Source organism: Varanus komodoensis, unplaced genomic scaffold (assembly GCF_004798865.1).
Source record: "Varanus komodoensis strain SLA01 unplaced genomic scaffold, ASM479886v1 scaffold24, whole genome shotgun sequence".
NCBI lineage: Eukaryota > Metazoa > Chordata > Lepidosauria > Squamata > Varanidae > Varanus > Varanus komodoensis.
Window position 1 is genome coordinate 17,956,157 of NW_025335641.1, and position 18,711 is coordinate 17,974,867.

The window sequence follows — 18,711 nt, forward strand, 5'->3', positions numbered from 1 at the left end:
CCTTCCAAGTGGTTGTGAATGTTGAGGAGCAGGACTCTGTGGCTGGAGAAATTGGGGCACAAGAGGTCCCTGATCCTTTAGTATCAGGATTCTTGATCAAACTGAGAAATCAGCTTGCTGCTCAACGTGCAGAGGTCTGATCAGTAGCATGTGGCAACAGAGGCCGTGCTCAGCTTGTGCACTTAACTACCTGTTCAGGTTGCGTGCTGGCTATATTGCCATTGGAAATGGAAGTAAATGCTTTCTTTGTATATCCTGAGATGACAAAATGGCACCTCCCATTTGCATCCATCTCATATATCTTGTACAGGTGAATAATTTTCATTTAGTACTAAACCAGGTAGATCCATTAAATGCAAAATTATAGAAATGTATGCATGAATGCATTGTATCAGAAACCTCACTGTGACAGCATTACCTGCTAAACTATCCAAATTCCAGTTGACACATTTCCCTGCCTTTCTCAGAAACTTTAAGGCTTAAAACTTTGTAGAGATTTCTTTGCTTCTTTAGAAGAGCACACAGTTGATGATCTCAAAATTACAGATTGTTTATTTGTAACAGAGATAATGAATTGAGCAAGACAGTGAATCAAGCATCTCAATTATTTCAAGTGATTCTCCAAACAGAACAATCTTGTCAACATTATGTTAACATTTCAATAGTCTCCCAAGACCCAATATAAAGGCTGCCATTTTCAGAAACTTCTAGTAATTCCTCTCCTGATCCCTGGTTCCATTCTACATCCTGGAGCTGGCAGATTTGTCTTTCAGTGCCTCTCCCATTCAGACTGTCCTCACACTGTCTGAAATTAGGAGTCCAGGGTCATTTGGTCAACTAGCTGACAAAACATTATACTTCAGTATCCTATACATCCCCTTCCCTCTCCCTGGAACACTCTGGCTGGGTCAGGAAAATAACCCTCATTCAAGGATTGTTCCTAAATTAGAGTTGTCATTGAAGCATGTGTTATTGTGTTGTCAGCTGAGATTTTAAAAGAAAAGCAAAAAAGACCAATAACCATGGTGAACGATCCATGGATCACAACCCAAGAACAAATCATGGGTTCTCTTAATGGGTTGTTTGTGCTATGACTTGCTAGCACATCTGTGTTCAGATGATATGACAAGCCACATTTAAGAACAACTTATGGTTCAGTGACAACCCACACAGAAGCCATACTTAACCCTTGAGTATGGATTATCATGTTGCCTAACCCAATCAATGCTACACCCTTTCTCAGTCTCTGGTTTGTTTCATTAAGCTATCATTGACAGTTACTTCCTCAAGCTATTGCTTAGCAGAAGATTCCTCCAGAAGATTCCACCCTCCCTTCCTCCAGGTTACTTAGCAACCAGGAGGAAAACACGGCCTGTTTGACTATCTTCTTTCCTCATCATTGTGTTTGCTTAGCCAAAGATAGTGAGGTAGGTGTAGGTCATGTAGGAACATCAAGAGATCAACAAAACCTCCAGAAGAGGCTTTTATTGCCCTGCCACATTCTTTGAATTCCATGGACAGTCCAGAGATCATTGTCCTCCAATGTATCCCTCTTGTGCTTCCCCTCCACTTCTTCCATCTGTTTACTGCTGGACATCTGATAAGGAGGGAACAATGGAATAGCTTCCCCATGTCTTTTGATATATAGGAAGAAGGCAACTGTATGTTGGCTACTGTTAGCAAAAACTTATTGAAGGGAGTCTATGAGTGAACTCTTGTTATCTTGCTGAGTCTGTGGCCACAGAACTCACTCGAGTCACTTCTACATGAATTGCTCTCTGCCTGGAAGCAGCCCTGTAGTTCTCCCTGCTTCTGTCTAATTCACCAAGTCGGAGCATAGAAGCAAAGGACCACTGACCCAGTAAGCATCGATGGCTATGCAGGTGATGAGTTGCGCATAGTGGAGTGCTCTAAGCAAACAAGCAAAATGACCCTCAACACTGCACCCAGTTCATCCATTTTATATATTTTAAATTTTGCACTTTATTTCTATATTTTTGAAAATATCAAAAGGTTTCCCATTCAAATATTTAGAAATGCCCAAACACATTAAAAATATCAAACATCCCACATTTAAAAATTTCTCTCTGTGTATAAATTTTATGATATTTCAAAATAATTTTAATTTCTTTTAGTCATGTTTAATTTTAGAATTTTAAGTCAGTATGAAACTCCTACATTGGATGTGCAATCGGTGCTCATTTTGCTTGTTTGTTTGCAGTTAAGAGGAAATCATGCCCTGGGCCATTTTCTGCAATGCAGCAGAGGCACCAGAGGTTGGTGCTGTGTCTGTGCTGATGGAAAGCTCTCAGACTGAGCCACCATAATGACGTGACCAAAGAGTGTTCTGTCCTCTTCCATAGATGCATTCCTATGACTCTTGGGCCATCTCTGTCTTGCATTTCGCCCCCTGAAAGTTCTCAGCTTATTCATCTTTGGGACATCACTTGAAACTCTTCATTGGTGGGTTGCTCTCAAAATTCTCCACCTTGACATTGGCTTTGCTTAGCTTTTCTCTTTCATAGTTCAGCATACAAACATGTAAGCTCTCTTCACAATGGAGGTCATAAAGAGATTACGTGGCCAAACAGCCTTGAGAAAGTGTCACTGACAGTGCTAGATCCAGGTGTCTGGAAGCTCTTGAGTAAGAGATACTCAGAGGGTACCCTTCCTCCCTGAGCCTTCCTTATGACCACCATTGTCACAGGAAGCCATTGTTCCTCATCCTCTTTCTCATCATTCTACCACTTGCTTGCTTGGCAGGCAGGGAGCAAGTTGGCAGAGCATCTCCTGGTTCTCCTCCTGAGCTCCACCATTGTCAGGGCCAGGAGAGAGGCAGGTGGAGAAGCAGATTGCAGTGAAGAGCAGCAAGTCCAGGTGCCCTTGTCAGTGGCCCCTGCTGGCATGTGGACTTTGGCAGATGTCCAATCATGTCCGCCCTTGACACCACACCTCAACCCCCATGATAGTTTAAGATCTGTGAGCCTTCTCTTCTGCTTTATTTGGTTCATATTAGAGCAAATATGGCCTAATCAGTCTCAGGAAGTCAAGATCTCAAACTACAAAATGCTTCTTTGGCCACATCAATTCCTGGATACATCATATATATCCAGGTATTTCATAACTAACCTGGATATTTTGAACACACACACTAAGCTGGTGTGTGTGTGTGTGTGTGTGTGTTCAGGCAGCATTTACTCTTTGGTAGGTCTGTGTTAAAACTGGAGAACTAATTGTGATCTGTACCACCCCTTGATCCTGTCTGATGCATTTGAGATACAAATTTATGGATGGTCTTCTACTGAGGTCTACCACTGGTCCAGCTAGGTCAGTATTGTCTGCACTAGCCTTCCCCAATCTAATGATCTCCAGATGTTTTGGACAACAAGTCACACCATTCCTGACCATTGGCCACATTGCTTGTGGCTGATGGGAGCTGAAGTAAAAAAAAAAAGGAAAGAAAGAGACTGCCATGATGGGAAAGTCTGGTCTACACAGATGGTCAGCAGATCCCCAGGGTTTAACCTCCATGGAATGTGCCAGTAACTAAATCTGGCGGCCTTTTACAAAGCATGGTCTTTACTGCCGAGCAATAGCCCTTCATCCTAGAAGGATGGACCCTGATCATGCAGAGCCTCTTTTCCTGCCATCTTGAACTGACCCTTTTCCTCAAACTACTTTATTTTTTTATTTAATTTATTTAAAATGTTTATATGCTGCCTATATTTCACCCATGGCATCTCTAGGCAACTAACATCAGACATTTAAAATACATTATACTTTGACAAATGTTCCACATAGAACCTAATTTTTCAGGATTCTGCTTGAAGTACTAAACTGTGCTTTTAATCCTTACTTCCAGATTTATAATACCCAATCCATAGCAGTTGAGATTAATGGTTCAGGTGTCTAAATCCAGTAATGCTTTCTCTTTTTAGATGCACTTCCAAACATAGAGTTAGGGTCATCAGAAATAATTCGTGCCAAAAAAAAAAAAAAGGAAGAGAAAGATCTTTGCCATGTCAGTTTTTTGGAAAAAATTAGGAACTGAAAGTGGAGACACTGCTCTGTGCAAATAATTTGTTAAGCGGAATGAAGAAGTGGCTAGTCTGTATTACTCAATTTCTTCTGTGGATGAGCTGTGCTTCCCAAAATAGTAAGTTATAAAGATGATAGACAAGCACTTGATACTGCACAATAGATGCTTCATTTGGTATAGAAGCTGTAAAGTTCTGAAGAAAATGAATTATTCCAATAATGATATGGTTGCTTTGTATGAACTTTTATTATGTTGCTTAACGATGGACATTGGGCTTATCAATAGGTTACACTGCAGAACTGGCTGGCTTTTTAGGCTCTTCTTTGTAAAATGTTTCATTTATAGTCCTGAAATGCTTTGTTATGTCATTTTTGAATATCACCACTGGTAAAAAAAAAAAAAAGACACTTTACTGATATTGCATTTCCTATATCTTGCTGCTTTTTGTTGCTATGAATCTGTTCGCATAGATCTTGATTTCGTGATTCGTTGTTCTTATTGCTATTGTAAGGGCCCTTGAGCATTTTTTAAAAAAGAAAAGGCAATATACAAATGAATTGATTCTGATGACAGAAATGATTTACTCCCTGCATAGTGAGTACTCATTTCCATATTAATAATTTCAATTCAAGAGAGAATTGGCAACTTTACATCAAACCATTCAGCCCCAGGCAGGCTTTGAAGGGACAGTCAGCTAAGTCCCCTCAAGGATGTGGTTGCACAGGCAAAATGTAAACCAGAATGACCAGCTTATATAGACCACTTGTGGGAAAGGGGCTAGCCGTTACACTGGTGCAATGACTAGGCAAGTGTGAAACTACTTGTTTACTTCATTAGCAAACCAAAATGAAGCAGTTTTCTATCTTTGGATTCCATAGCCTATGAAGTTTCCCATCCTCATTAGCATATCTCAAGCCATAACAGTTGAGGTTTCCCACTTCAGCTAGTTAAGATGCATATAACTTGAGAATCTTATTCCCATTTCATGCGCCAAAGTGATGGGATGTACTAACACGAGCTAATTACTACACATGCATTTGTGCAGTAATTCTGCAAAGCTTGGATTTTCCCTAGGCCTACTGGCATTTCCCTCTTCTGAATGTACAGGCATTCTGTCAATGAGGTAGCTATTAGTAAATATGAGGATTCCCTGTTCACCCTCATCAGGAAGCAATAATATAACTGAGCTTGTGAACAGGAAGCCTTTAACTAAAAGTGTATGAGTGTAATCCTGGCTGGGCTTCAAAGACTGAAGACTGCTATGAGCTGCTGTGTGCGGGTGAGGGAAGACCAAAGCACCACTATCCTCAAGGGAATTCTGGTGGTGCCTCATCCTCCCTTCCTCGCCAAAACTACTGTCTAAACATTTTGGAAGGCAGGGGAAGTGCTGTAGTAATCCTCGCCTCTGTGCTGCTCCTGTGCTTGATATAATGTGTGTAATTCTTAAGCTTGGAGAATTATGGGCAGATGCACCCTCAATGGCACATTTCCTGCAGACAGTGATGCCTGTTGTGGCTGTTGTGTTTTGTTACAAAGGAAAATATAGTTTTACTCGCTTGTTCTGCTGCTCTGAAAAAGAAAACAATATATAAATGTGGATCATTGTGTTGTTTAATATAATTTCAGTGTGTAAACTACCTGAAATAGATTTTGGAGAGATTGTGAAGAATAAAAAAAGCGATTATCTGGTAAGTGAGAGAATACAATACATGTGCCACCCGGGATATGACATGGAAGGGTCTGATTGGACAACATGCAAAGAAGATGGTTGGATACCTCCACCAAAGTGTTTAGGTAAGTGGACTATATTTGTAAAGTAATATAACTATGGATCTGAAAGCGTGGTGAAATTGTGTACTATTGGAAAAGATCAGGGATGATTATTTGTAGGCAATAGTGGAAGATAAACAACTGTTAAGTCAGAGCTAGCAGGGTAAATGACTTGAATAAAAATAATAATCCCAAAGTGAACTCCTGTCTTCCCCCCATCCCACTTTTCTTTCAGCACCCTGCAGTGTTACAAAAGAGCAACTGGATGCCAAGAACCTGCTCTTGCATGGGAGGCAAAGGCATTCTGAAATAATCAAACATGGCGGTAAAATGGAATTTGTCTGCTGGCAAGGATATACCATCGTATCTCCTTCAGTCAGGACGTGTGTGGATGGGAATTTAGAGCTGCCAACCTGCCAACCTTCTGGTAAATATGCTGTCTTATTAATTCATTTCAGTTAGCTGATGTACATTAATACTCATTATTAGCAGTATAATACTCAGTATTAGAAAGAGGAATAAACTGTAGCTATCTGTTGGGAGTGGAGACGTTTCTACTTTAATATCACTCTTGGGTTGAATCCAATTGCCAGCAATATTATGCAATAGGAAGATGTAACAGATGTGACAACAGGAATAGGACAAAAGCATCATCTTGCAAAGGTAAGACCAATAATGTCAATTGTAAGAATCATTTAAGTGTCACAGAGGATTCTTTCAATATTTTGCTTTAGCTATGTAGTAGCTATTCTCTATAGCATGGGTCCTCAAACTACGGCCCGTGGGACGGATCCGGCCCGCCATGGCCATCCATCTGGCCCGCACCACTGTTCAGCGCACACACATGAATGCTTGCTGCGTGGGTGGGGAGGTGGTGGCTCGCTTGCTCAGAGATGATTTTGGATTTGCTGGGAGATCTCCGAGTGAGCCACTGCCGCCGCACATGCCCAATGCCGCCTTGCGCATGCCCGACGGTGCTCCCACCTCACTGGCCTGCGATGGTCACCGCAGCTTTTCCACTGGCCCCCTATTGAAAAAGTTTGAGGACTGCTGCTCTATACGATTTATCTAAGGTGGGTGAACTTTTCAAACCTTATCTGACCAAACTAATACTACATAGGATGAGGGAGTGGACTGAAAGATTAGAATTCTGCACTGTAGCATTTCAGGATGCAGGTGAGTTTGGAGGTAGCATTCACCTTTTGGAGTGCTTCTGCATGTAGAACCTTCCTATGTGTCATAAATGAGCACTTCAAAAGGCATATCTAAGCCAATTCTGATTTCTGAATTTAAGAAACTTTGGGGAGAAGTCAAAGGTACAAATCCACACCTGTAGTGAGAAGCAATGCAACCCATGAGCTTTATCACCTCATTTGGTGTAACAGAACTCTGCTCTAACTCTTTAGCAGTGCAGAATATAATTTTTTCCTGACGATCAAACAATGAGAGTCAGATATTTAGAGAGACCCAAGAGAGCCGAAAATTTAAACTCTCAGCATTTTATGTGAGGTACCTGAGATGCTACCAGTATCATTGGATACTGATGGACATTGCGTGATGAAAGGGCCTTTGCATTAGACGTTCTCCTGCCACACTGATCTAATGTGTGTCATTTCAGTGCCTGGCAGAGAACCTTCCATCACCCAGGCTACCATTTCCAGGAGGCTGCTGCCACTAGCATGGAATTTCTCTACACCAGGTACCAGAATGATGTGATTGTCAGTGCTACACACCAGGGCAGAGGGCCACCCAAACCAGTTTTGAGGGTGTCCTTAAGGGAGTTGGAGGTGATGCCAAGGGCAAAAAGGTGGCTGTTGTAGACACGCGGATTTCTTTTGTCCTCTGGTCAACTGGCCCAAGAGGTGTGCAGATTCCACACCTCTGCAGGAGTGTTGGACATAGCAGGATGAGTAGGTACACTAGGAGTGGTTACGCTTTGGTCAAGTTTAGCTCTCAACAAAACCACCAAAAACCACTAATGAAACAACAATAAAAAATCCTTCTAGGTTATTGACTGATCAAACCTTGTTAAAGCATCACTGAAATCCATCCTGCATGCTATTTTTAATCCAGCAAGCTAGTTTGAGTGAAGAACTTGAGCACTTTCTTGCTAGGGTTTGGCCACAGCAGGGGTGGGCAAGCTATACCTACTGACATTCCCTCTTCCACACAAGGGTTACAGGTGAAGGAGTCATCCCCACCTTTGCATCTGGCTGCTCTGAAAAGTTATGTTTGATACACCTTTGACTGGAGCAGCAATGCACTAGCAGGTTGTGTCGTAGTGCTCTGATCTGTTCTTTGGATGGAAAAGTATTTCTTTATCCATTGGACAAAAAGAAGCCCAGTCAGCTTCAGGAAAGCTGTAATGGAGAAAGGATTAAGCATTCCCTGCCACAGAGTGGCTGCTTCAGTGAAATTAGCAGTGCCCCACATCTTGCTGCCATGCAATTGCATTCTATTATAAAAGAAAAACAAAACATCAGAAAATAATCCAGTGACAGATCTCCACTGTTATGAAATTTTGGCTTAAATGTGTGCAGAGTGCAAACCAGCAAAGAGTGGCTGAACTCTAACGTGTATTCTGGAGTTTTAAAAACCCACTTTGTTTTGCAAACCTCAGAAGTGATGATATTGTTCCTGTGCAGATAGACTGATGAAGACATGAACTGCAGTAACTTTTCCCTTTTCTCTTTGTCTGTGAAAGTTGTATGTACTCCCCCCGAAATAGACAAGGGTGACTTCCTTCCTAATAAGAGCAAGTACGAATTTGATGAGACCATCCGGGTCGTTTGCCATCCGGGATACATGCTTGAGGGCCGCGATAACACTTTCAAATGCACAAAATATGGCTGGTTACCTTACCCAAAATGTATCTGTAAGTAGTTTATATGTCCTGGCATTTTTTCACTCGATGTCAAAAGTCTAAATAACTGATGATGGAGATCATGTCAGAGCAGGGAAGGAGGTCCATTTGTGACCTGATGGCAATGGGCAAGATTTGGGTTTATTGGAGCCTATTTGCAGGTGTGGCAATGCTCAGAGCACCTTAGATCAGGTCTCCAGTGAGAGGCAGACCCCCACAAGGGGCTCTCTGGGGCTTAGTCTCTGCCTGCCTTTCTCGATCAGGCCAGAAACAGTCACGTGCTTCCCCAGATGGCTTTCTCATCCTCTACTCACAGACCTCTGGGCTACCAGGGTGGTATATAAATGCAAATAATAAATAAATAAAATAAATAGTTTCCCCTTTGTTGGAAACTATTCTACAGGGGGCAGAATAAGAGTAAACCATCTTTTACAGCTGCCTCCTGGGCCTCTCAGACCATTTTTACCTATAACAGAAGTTGCCTGGCAACTGTAGGAGCATTTGCAGGTGCTTCTGGCTGTGTCCCAACATCTATGGTACCTTCACAGAAATTTAGTTTTGCTCTTGTCAGAATCTTGGCATAGGGTACTTCATAAATAAGCAATTTCATTTCTTCTTCTGGCTGTGGGATGCTAGTCCAGCACTAGGAGTGGCCCCATCACTGCATTAATAAAATGCGGGTCACGTGGGTGGGTGACTGAGCTGGACACCAAAAGATAGAATGTAAGAGGGCTCCTGATTATCCACATGGGGGTGTTTTTAGGGGGTGAAACTACCTGTGGTTGAAGCCAAGGATGAGGTCGATCGATCTCCAAATGCAATATTCTGGATTTGCCTCCTCTGTGTCAGAAGTGATGTTTTCCTAAAACGTACTTAAGTGCGCGCACACATCTTAAAATCTACTAGTGTCAATTCTGTATTGCAATTTGAAAATTCATCTTTGAACATATCAGCAGCAGTTACTTCTTTTTAATTCCATGGAAAATAAAGAGGTCTTCAGTGGGCACTAACAAATAGGTACCAAACCAAGGGCATTCTAGAGAAGGCATTCCACAGTTCTAGGAGGCTGCTATGGAAAAGGCCCTGTCTTTCTTTCTCACTCACTTGAAAATCAGCATGTGCAGGCACTAAATGATAATCTAAGGGCAAAGCAGGAATATATGGGAAGAGGCAATCCCTCAGATATTGTGGCCCCAAATGGTGAAGAACTTCCTAGAGTAACAAGTCAAGTGCCAGTATTCAAGAGTGATTGTGGTGACCTCAGTGATGGGGCTGCAGGCTTGGATTCAGCCTGGCCCTTCCATCTGGAGAATAATCTTGATCCAGCAGAGTGATTTTGCTGGCAGGGCGTAGTGAAAAGTTGAATTTTGCTGAATTCCCTTTCCCCTGCAGCCCATTTTCCAAGGGTGCAAGAAGGTGAAGGGAAAGGAGGAATTGGCAAAAGATGGCATTCCTTTTCCTCTGCCAAACCGAACTGCACTCATGGGATGCCTCCACCAGTGGGAGCAAGTCTGGATCCAACCCCGAGGTCAACATTCCAAAGCCATTTACTAGCACATTTGTTCTGTTGAAAGCAGGGGAATATATTTTCGGTGTACGGAGGTTAGGCCTGGGGGGTTAGGTTAACATCGCAAAATACACATGCGAACAGATTCACTAATGTTAAGGAAAACAACCAAGTTGAAATACTCTGTGGTTTAACTGTTACTTTTGCATTTCTTCCAAAGCAAAGCGATGTGACTATCCCCATGTGCAGAATGGAGTACTTTCTTGGTCCAATATATACTACAGTGATGTAAATTTTCCCAAAAAAATGGGGGATGCCATTAATTACAGATGCAACCATGGCTTTCTGGCAGGAAATAAACAGCACTGGGATAAAATTAGATGTACCAGCATTGGCTGGGATCCAGAACCAGAATGCTTTAGTAAGTGAATGTTTCCCCAATTATCCCACAAATTCCATTTTTATTGTGTTAGGGAGGATTCAGAAGTTTAACAAAGGCTGCTGAGAGCCCTTTCAAAATCTTAAAGAAGGCTGTCAAGCATTGGCTAGCTAGAGGAGTCCAGGAGCTCTCATATCAGTTGGGAAGTGTATGTTAGGAGTGAGAAAGACGGTTGCTTTTGGCACACATTCTTAGATCATCTGGTTGGACTTCAGGGGAGGAGGAGGAAGAGCAGGAGAGGACCTCAGGCCAACTCCAGTCGTTGAGAGGAGAGAAGTGGAGGTGTGTATCTCAAGGCCAGGCTCCCCAGTTGGGCAGGAAGCCTCTGAGAATAACCAAGGTGTGCAGTTAGCAGCAGGGGGCTTGGAACAGGGGAGTTTCTCAGAGACAAACAAGATGGATATGGCTCTTGACCCTATAATGCAACACCAGCAGGGAAGGGTGTCCCAGTTAAAGGACCATTATACAGGGAGGAGGCATGCTTATTTCCAGAAGAGCCTCTTGAAAGGAGGGGGCCCAGGCATGCTCACAAGGAAAGTTCTTGGAGATGAATACTAGATTGGGTTCAGCAAACCACCCTGTGAATGCTCAGAGATTCATTTGGGAGCTTCTGGAAAATGCTTTGGTCAATAAAGAATGTTTTGCAAGAAAGGACTGAAGCTTTGAATGTACACAGGGAGGAACCGTAGCTCCTTATAGTGCATCTACTCTGGCTGTCAGTCTGAACTTTAAACCAGCTGTACCCCATCCCCCAAATTGCATAAGCCCCATTAATACTTCTTAGGAGTTCAGACTGCAGTCTGGAGTGGATACATGGTTCCATTGATGTGGGAGCCATCACTCTCTAGTTTTACATGGCAATATCTTCAGCCCAGGCATAGAACTGCAGGAAAAGTTTTGGTTTGACACATTAAACCCAACAGCCTCCCACTGTACAGATTTCTACCAGCTGTGCACATCTGACAAATTCTTATGCACTGGCATTCAGGCATGTTCAGCCCCCAGCCTAGACCCTGAAAGAAACACAGAAATATCAGTAACATTAAGGATTCCAAACAGGAATGTAGGCTGGCAAGCAATCCAGCTACACAGGATATTAGGCTTAAGCGCACTAGATGCCAGGTCACTGTCAATACTTCCGTTTGTCTGTAGAGCAGAGGTTATCATCCTGTTTGGATTTCTGGGCACATATGGCAATTTGAAAAAACTGTCCTAGGGCCCACCACAAAATGGCTGCCATGAGAGGCATGGCAAAGGACAAGTAACCTGCTCCAAAGACTGAATATCAGGCAGAGGTGGGATCTCAGCTCAGCAACCCCACACACTTTGGAATCATAACATTTACCACCAACAGTAACCTGTTGCACAGTTGCTGGTAAGAGACAATGCTGATTTTTCAAGAACGTGACATGGGTAGGGTACTTTGCTGGGTGCCCAGTAGAGTGTCAGGGGCTCACTGGTTGACACACTGTTCCTCCTTGCTGTAGAGGACAGGAAATGGGGATGTGTCCCACTGTAAGCAGGCCTCCCACAGTTTCTGTGGGAGTCTCCAGTCAGAATCGCCCTGTTTCTTTGCAGAGGTGTTAAGGAGGGGCCCACTAGAGCTAGACCCCTGAATCTTTCATCTAGAGCCCCAAACCCCTAGGGACCTCTAGGACCCATCTGTCCCACCACTCTGCTATCACAAGCACTTGCTGAAATGAAGGCGCAGTGGTCCTGATTATTGTTGTAGCCTCTGAATCTCCTGGATCTGCTGACTTTTTGTTCTTCAACTCCTGGAATTGTTCTTTTCATGAAATCAAATGCTCTCCTCTTCTTTTACAAATAGGCAGAGGAGGATGGTGGCTTTTAAGTCAGCTCAGTTCCTCACCAAGTGTAGCTTCATAGGTGTTATCCATGGTGCTGAAATCCAACCAAGACAGGTTCACCATCATGGAGCACCATGGTTAGCCCCTATAATGTTCTGAAAGCTACAATGAATGAGGAACAGAGCTGGCATAGAAGCTGCCATTCATTCCATGAAAGAAGTGATGACTTGTTGATGGAGGGGTGCCAGGATTCAGGTCCCTTAGCACTCCAAACAGGTGTCCATCATGGGCAAAGCTGCCATCACCAGCTATTTGTTTAGAAGTTCACTTCTGTGTACTGAATGCGGATATTCTTTGACTTCTATCCCTCCTTTATGTTCAATGATTGAGATCCAATGCATGTCTCCATTGTTCTTATCAAAACATATTCTCCATGTGGCTTTCTAAGGCAAGTTTATTTTCTGAGCATTTCCTTTTTCATGTCAACCCCTCGTTCTCCTTATACATCTTTACATCTTGCTTTTAGAACAATGCTTTCCTCCAAAATTCCTGCCACACGGTCATGTAATTCATAACCACAGGGAAAACTTCATTGAGGGTGATAACATTTCATTTAATTGTGATGAGAGATATCATTCTGAACATCAGCCACCAAAAGCCATGTGCACAAAAAATGACTGGTCACCCATGCTGAAGTGTTTCCCTACAGGTAAGTTTTTATAGCCTATTATATGGGGAGAAAAATCATCTATCTCATTCTGCCTTAAGGAAGATATGTTACATATCTGTTGCTTCCCTTAGACTTAACTTCATACTATCTCCACTGATGTCATACTATCGCACCAGTGTTTCTTTGTGAGCAGGGAGTTAGGACAGTTAGAGAGAAATCAGAGGGAGATGCATGGCCGGTAGATGGGCAGTGAATGCTCCTGTACTGTAAGGTCAGAGCAATTAATACTTTAGAGATACTTTAATTTACAGTGTGCAAACAACACTTTGTAAAGGAAAAGTCCAAGGGAAGAGCCAATCTCTTGTCTTCTGGAGCTCTTGTGCATGTGCATAGCCTTTTGCTTTATTCAAATTGTGGTCTGACATCATTCCTTCGAGATGGATTGAATCATCTTATGTGATAATTGATCAGTGTCTAGCAGGCTTAAGGTGCTGTTTAAGGTCCAATGTATGTTTGGACAGGAAAAAAGAAGTCTGCAGGTAGTAATGCTGTGATCTGAGGGTGCAATTCTAGGAACCCCATGGCAGATACATGTAAGTTTCAGAGGCTTACTTGCATCTGATGCCCAGAATGAGCCATGGTGATGGCCTCTGCTGTACCACAGCTTGTTCTTCAGAAAGTAATCTAGATTCATGGCCAGTTAGTGGGAAGGAAGGAAGCTGAACTGCAGACTGGAACCAGTGCAATGCTGCAGGCCTAGACGCCTCCCCTCCCTGCTCCCACCACACACCCCTTTTCTCTCTCCGAGACCCTGTTGCAACCTTGGAGGGGGTCTTTCCATGCCATCAGTGAGGGTGGTGGGGTAGGGTATTAGCCTTCAGAATCCAAGCTCCAAGGTTGCAGGACCGCCACCTCAGACTTGATAGGCCTCCATGAAGATGTTGGGAGACCGTAGAATTGTGTCCACAGAGTGTTAGGTCTCTCTGAAGTTAAGCATACTGCTGTTAAAGAAAGCACATATTTCACTATCAGACAAATGGGATGGAATTTAGAGGAGAATTTGCTGTATAGACATGGTAATATATTTCATCCTTGTTCCTAGTTTGGTAACATTTCACTCAGAAAAGCTGGTGGTTCGGTGGATTCACACTGTGAATCAAATTGTTCATAAACCCCTCTTATCAAATTTACAGCTAAGGATCAATTGCTCCCCCAGCAGAAATTTTAGCTAATATAGTAGCTATGAGGAAAGCTGTGACTATTCTAGCGGCATGTAAAATATCCACTGATTCGTCTCTTGAGACAACGGTGAGGGTGGCACAAAAGTTTTAACAGATAGTGGCCAAGTCAACAACAGACTTGCCCTCCCGAGACAACAGATCATATATGATCAAAATCAGGAGTCTTCAGGGGATGTTTTTATTCCATTCCCTTCATCCAACTCCACATGGCAACAGTTTTCAGTACTGTACAATTATAAATTACAGTAACTCAGGCCCACGGGAAATGTGGCTCTCCTAGGGCCGCACTGCTGCCACGCCCCATTCCCATGACCACAATCCTTCCCCCCAAGCACTGTTGTTTGGGTGGTTTCTTGGCTTTTGTGCAGTTTGCTAAAACCTTGACATGCCTCTTCTAAGGCATACTTCCTGGAAGTACAGTTGAGTCACAATCTACTCATATTTGGGGGTAATCTGAGTTTTAATCTGATTTTTATCTTGACAGATTCTTCTTGAGTGATCAAAATCCTGACTGGATATGGACTATCCAAGTCTCAGTTTTGACAGCCCATTCTTCTATTACTTCCCTGCCTAAGTGACTCATAAAGATGTACCCTTTTAGAAGTGGTTCCTCAATACACATAAAAGCTCATGCCTTTGCCTAAGATCCTTGCTTTCATGGCCACCACCTCAAGTGGGACAGATTACTTTTCTACCTTATTGTTTGTTAGCTTTATTTTCCATTGACAAAACACTGTCCATTCTGAATAAAGATACAGTGAAAGGAAAAACAATGTATGTTTAATTCAGATTGGAGTTTATTTGGGGTGGGGTGGGCATTTGTATGCTGTTATTAGCTGAGTAAAAAAAAAAAACCTTTAAAGCAATACGTACAAGTTAATTGGAAGAATAAGGTTACTACTACTACTACTACTAATTTCTGTACCACCTGTAGCCAAAGCTGTCTGGATGGTTTACAACAAAGTATAAAAATGATAAAATATAATAGTTAAAAACATTAACAAGAATTAAAATTAATTTAAAATAGCATAAAAACAATAAAAAGATCTGGCCAAGAATAAAAGAAAGGCACCTAGCTAATTCAGCCTCCTGAATGACTGGGGAAGTCTATAAAGATCTCTGCAAGGAAAGCTTAACCTGGCACCAAAAAGATGACCAATTTGGTGCCAGGTGGGCCACAGCAGGGAGACTAATCTAAAGATGGGGAGCCACCAAGGAAAAGGCCCTCCCCATAGTTGCTACCCTCCGAGCCTCTCAAGCAGTTAACACCTGGCACCCGGAGGAAGGCCCTGGAGGTTGAGTGTAATGCCTGGGTAGATTGGGAAGGGGAGAGGCACTCCAACAGGTGTCTTAGTTCCAAGTCATGTAGGGCTTTATAGGTTAAGATCAGTACCTTGGATTGGGACTGGAAGCATACAGACAGCCAGTACCGGCAGGCCAGAACTCGTTTTACATTTTTCGACCTCCTGGTCCCAGTGATTAATCTGGCTGCTGCAACCATTTATTCAACAGTATCCAGCTTTCTTAAGACATTATTTCACAAATGTCTGTTATGAAAGAAGTGAGACTTCTCTCTCAATAAAGGTAAAGATTTCCCCTTGACGTTAGGTCCAGTCATGCCTGACTCTAGGGGGCGGTGCTCATCTCCGCTTCCTAGCTGAGGGAGCCAGCGTTTGTCCGCAGATGGTCTCCGGGGTCATGTGGCCTGTATGACTAAACACCGAAGTGCACGGAATGCTGTTACCTGCCCACCGAAGTGGTACCTGTTTATCTACTTGCATTTGCATGCTTTCGAACTGCAAGGTTGGCAGGAGCTGGGATGGAGCAACGGGAACTCACTCCGTTGTGCAGATTCGAACTGGCGACCTTTTGATCAACCGGCCCAGCAGCACAGCAGTTTAAACCACTAAGCCAACTGCTGTCGCTCTCAATGAGAGATCAATAATAAACTCTTGGATTTGCCCATTCTGTCCACTGCAGCTTGATGTCGGAAGCTAAAAGGCCCAAGAACAGCAGTGGTTGGTTAGATCTCTCCAACACTTTGTTTGCACCTTGAAACTGTAGCCTTCATCATTTATCCCACGAGACAGACCAGCCATGCTCTGGAAATCCATTGATGGCAGCATCCAGGTCAGAATCAGTGCACACAATGAAATGCCTAGCTGACTTTTTGCAGCAGTGCTTAGAGCAAGAGGAGATTACCTGGTGCCCTCCAGATGTTTTGACCGTGGCTCCCACTAGTCTTAGACAGCATGGCCCATGTGAAAGGCTTAAGGGACCAAAGTACAAAACTTCTGGAGATCAGTGATAGCAAACATCTCCCTCTTGGTTGTCCTGATATTCATTGAAAACACCAAAAGCATGAAAGGAGGCACAATTAAGTCGCTGGGTTGCCAGAGTTGGAGGATACACCAGAAGGGGAAACAGCGGATGGATGGATGGATGGATGCATTTCAAATTCATACTTTTCTGTTCTGCCTAATACCAAACCTGTGCAATTAAATTGAAAATACCAATTACATTAAAAGTAAGAATTAACTTAAGAATGGTTACTGACAATAACATTAACAATATATCCAAATATTGGTATCTCTATGGAGGATTATCTTACATAAATATTTACCTCTTTAAATATCCTTCAGTGCCCCTATATTTTCCCACATAAATGATACAAAATATTGCCTATCGATTCAGTCTATTAAAGATAATCTATATGGCAGAATTCACAGAAATCAAGTGAAAATAGGACATGTGTTAAAAAGCGGCATCCGCTTTTAATAGAGCAAACGAGATCATTTCCGATTTTTGAGCTTCATTACTGAGGCAGCTCTTCTGACAGCCTTTCAGGCAGTCACAGGATTGCAACTCCAAGTATCTTTGGCAACTCTAGAAGCTGCACAAAGAGTTGTCCAAAGTGGCCCATGTGATCCATGCCAGGAGTGCACACCCTTTCAGATGCTAATTCAGGGTTCAGAGAATATCAGACCAGTACACAGACATTTCCTCATATTTGGAATGCATTGACCTTGACATTTTAAATATTGGCTTGCCAGAGGCGCAACACTGCCAAAGTCCTTCACATAATCATGTGTGGGTGACACGACGGAGAGCCAATGCAGCAGCCCTTCCTCTTGTGATTGCCAGTAGAAGGAATTGCACTGGGAAATTTGGAAGAGGAGGCCTTTTTGCGGGGTGGGGGGAGTTAAAGCCTGCAAAGTGTGGACTCAGGGTCCCTACAGGATAATTCAAAGAATACAAGTGTGTTTGTGTGCATGCGTGTGTGCACGCGCCCCCAAATAACACTTTGACACTGCTACAAACTGTGCAACTACTACCTTGGTTCATACCCAGGCAAATGGGCACTTTTGTCCAGTCCCCGTTCTCCACAAAAAGATCTGTTCTGTCCTTCCATGGCATAGGATCTCTGGCATTTGAATTCTATCCAGATGCCAGATGTAAACTGCTTCTCAGATAAACTAGTGATGGCTCCATTCAGAATAGTAGTTGGATGGCTATAATTTTTCTCCTTTCTAGTAAATCATAAAGCAATAAGAAGGAGGACTTTGAGCCATCTCATCAAAGTTTTGGCATTGCAAATGAACATTCCCAGACCGCTGTCACTGAGATAACTGAGGAATGCTTACATGGCATAATGGCTATATGGGTTATTATACCACTGGAAGGTTTCCATCAGCGTTGATCCTGGTGTGTAATATGAGCACAGAGGAGAGACAGACGAAGCCTAGGAAAAATGGGGTGCATCCATTCAGTAGTTCACTCTTGGTTGGGACCTTGTTCATCCAGTTCATGGACACATGCATGCACATGCACATGCACACACACAGAGAGAAAGACTGAGAGAGAGAGAAAGACAGAGTGAGAGAGAGAGAGGAATTGTAGGCTGACATAGCTTTTGGCCTCCGTCGGTACTTTCAATTACAAAGGCAGCTTTAAAGCTGTAGAAGCAGCAGAACCAAGCCTGCCTTCTAACAATTGCATGCATTTCCATGCAGTCTGGCAATTTATATGTAGTACACAGAACAGAAAGGGGCAAGAAAATTATCACCATGACAGGCAAACTGATTTAAAGGTAAAATCGACATTTTCTTGCCAATTCTTAAACCCAGATCTTCCCATAAAGTTAGTTTTGCATGTGACAATTCATGACACAGCTCCCTATCTGCCCCAGCCAGGGAAAACATGGTATCACTTCGGATTTGTTGACAGTCCAGTGCAACCTACTTAGGAGCAGTTGTGACAAAGAGGAGCAGAACAGCAACCAGGATATCAGGATTTTGGGGAGGGCACGTGTGCTCCTGGGTTACTGGCACCTGGAAAAGTGAAGGCACCCTAGGGACACAGGTGTACCCCCAG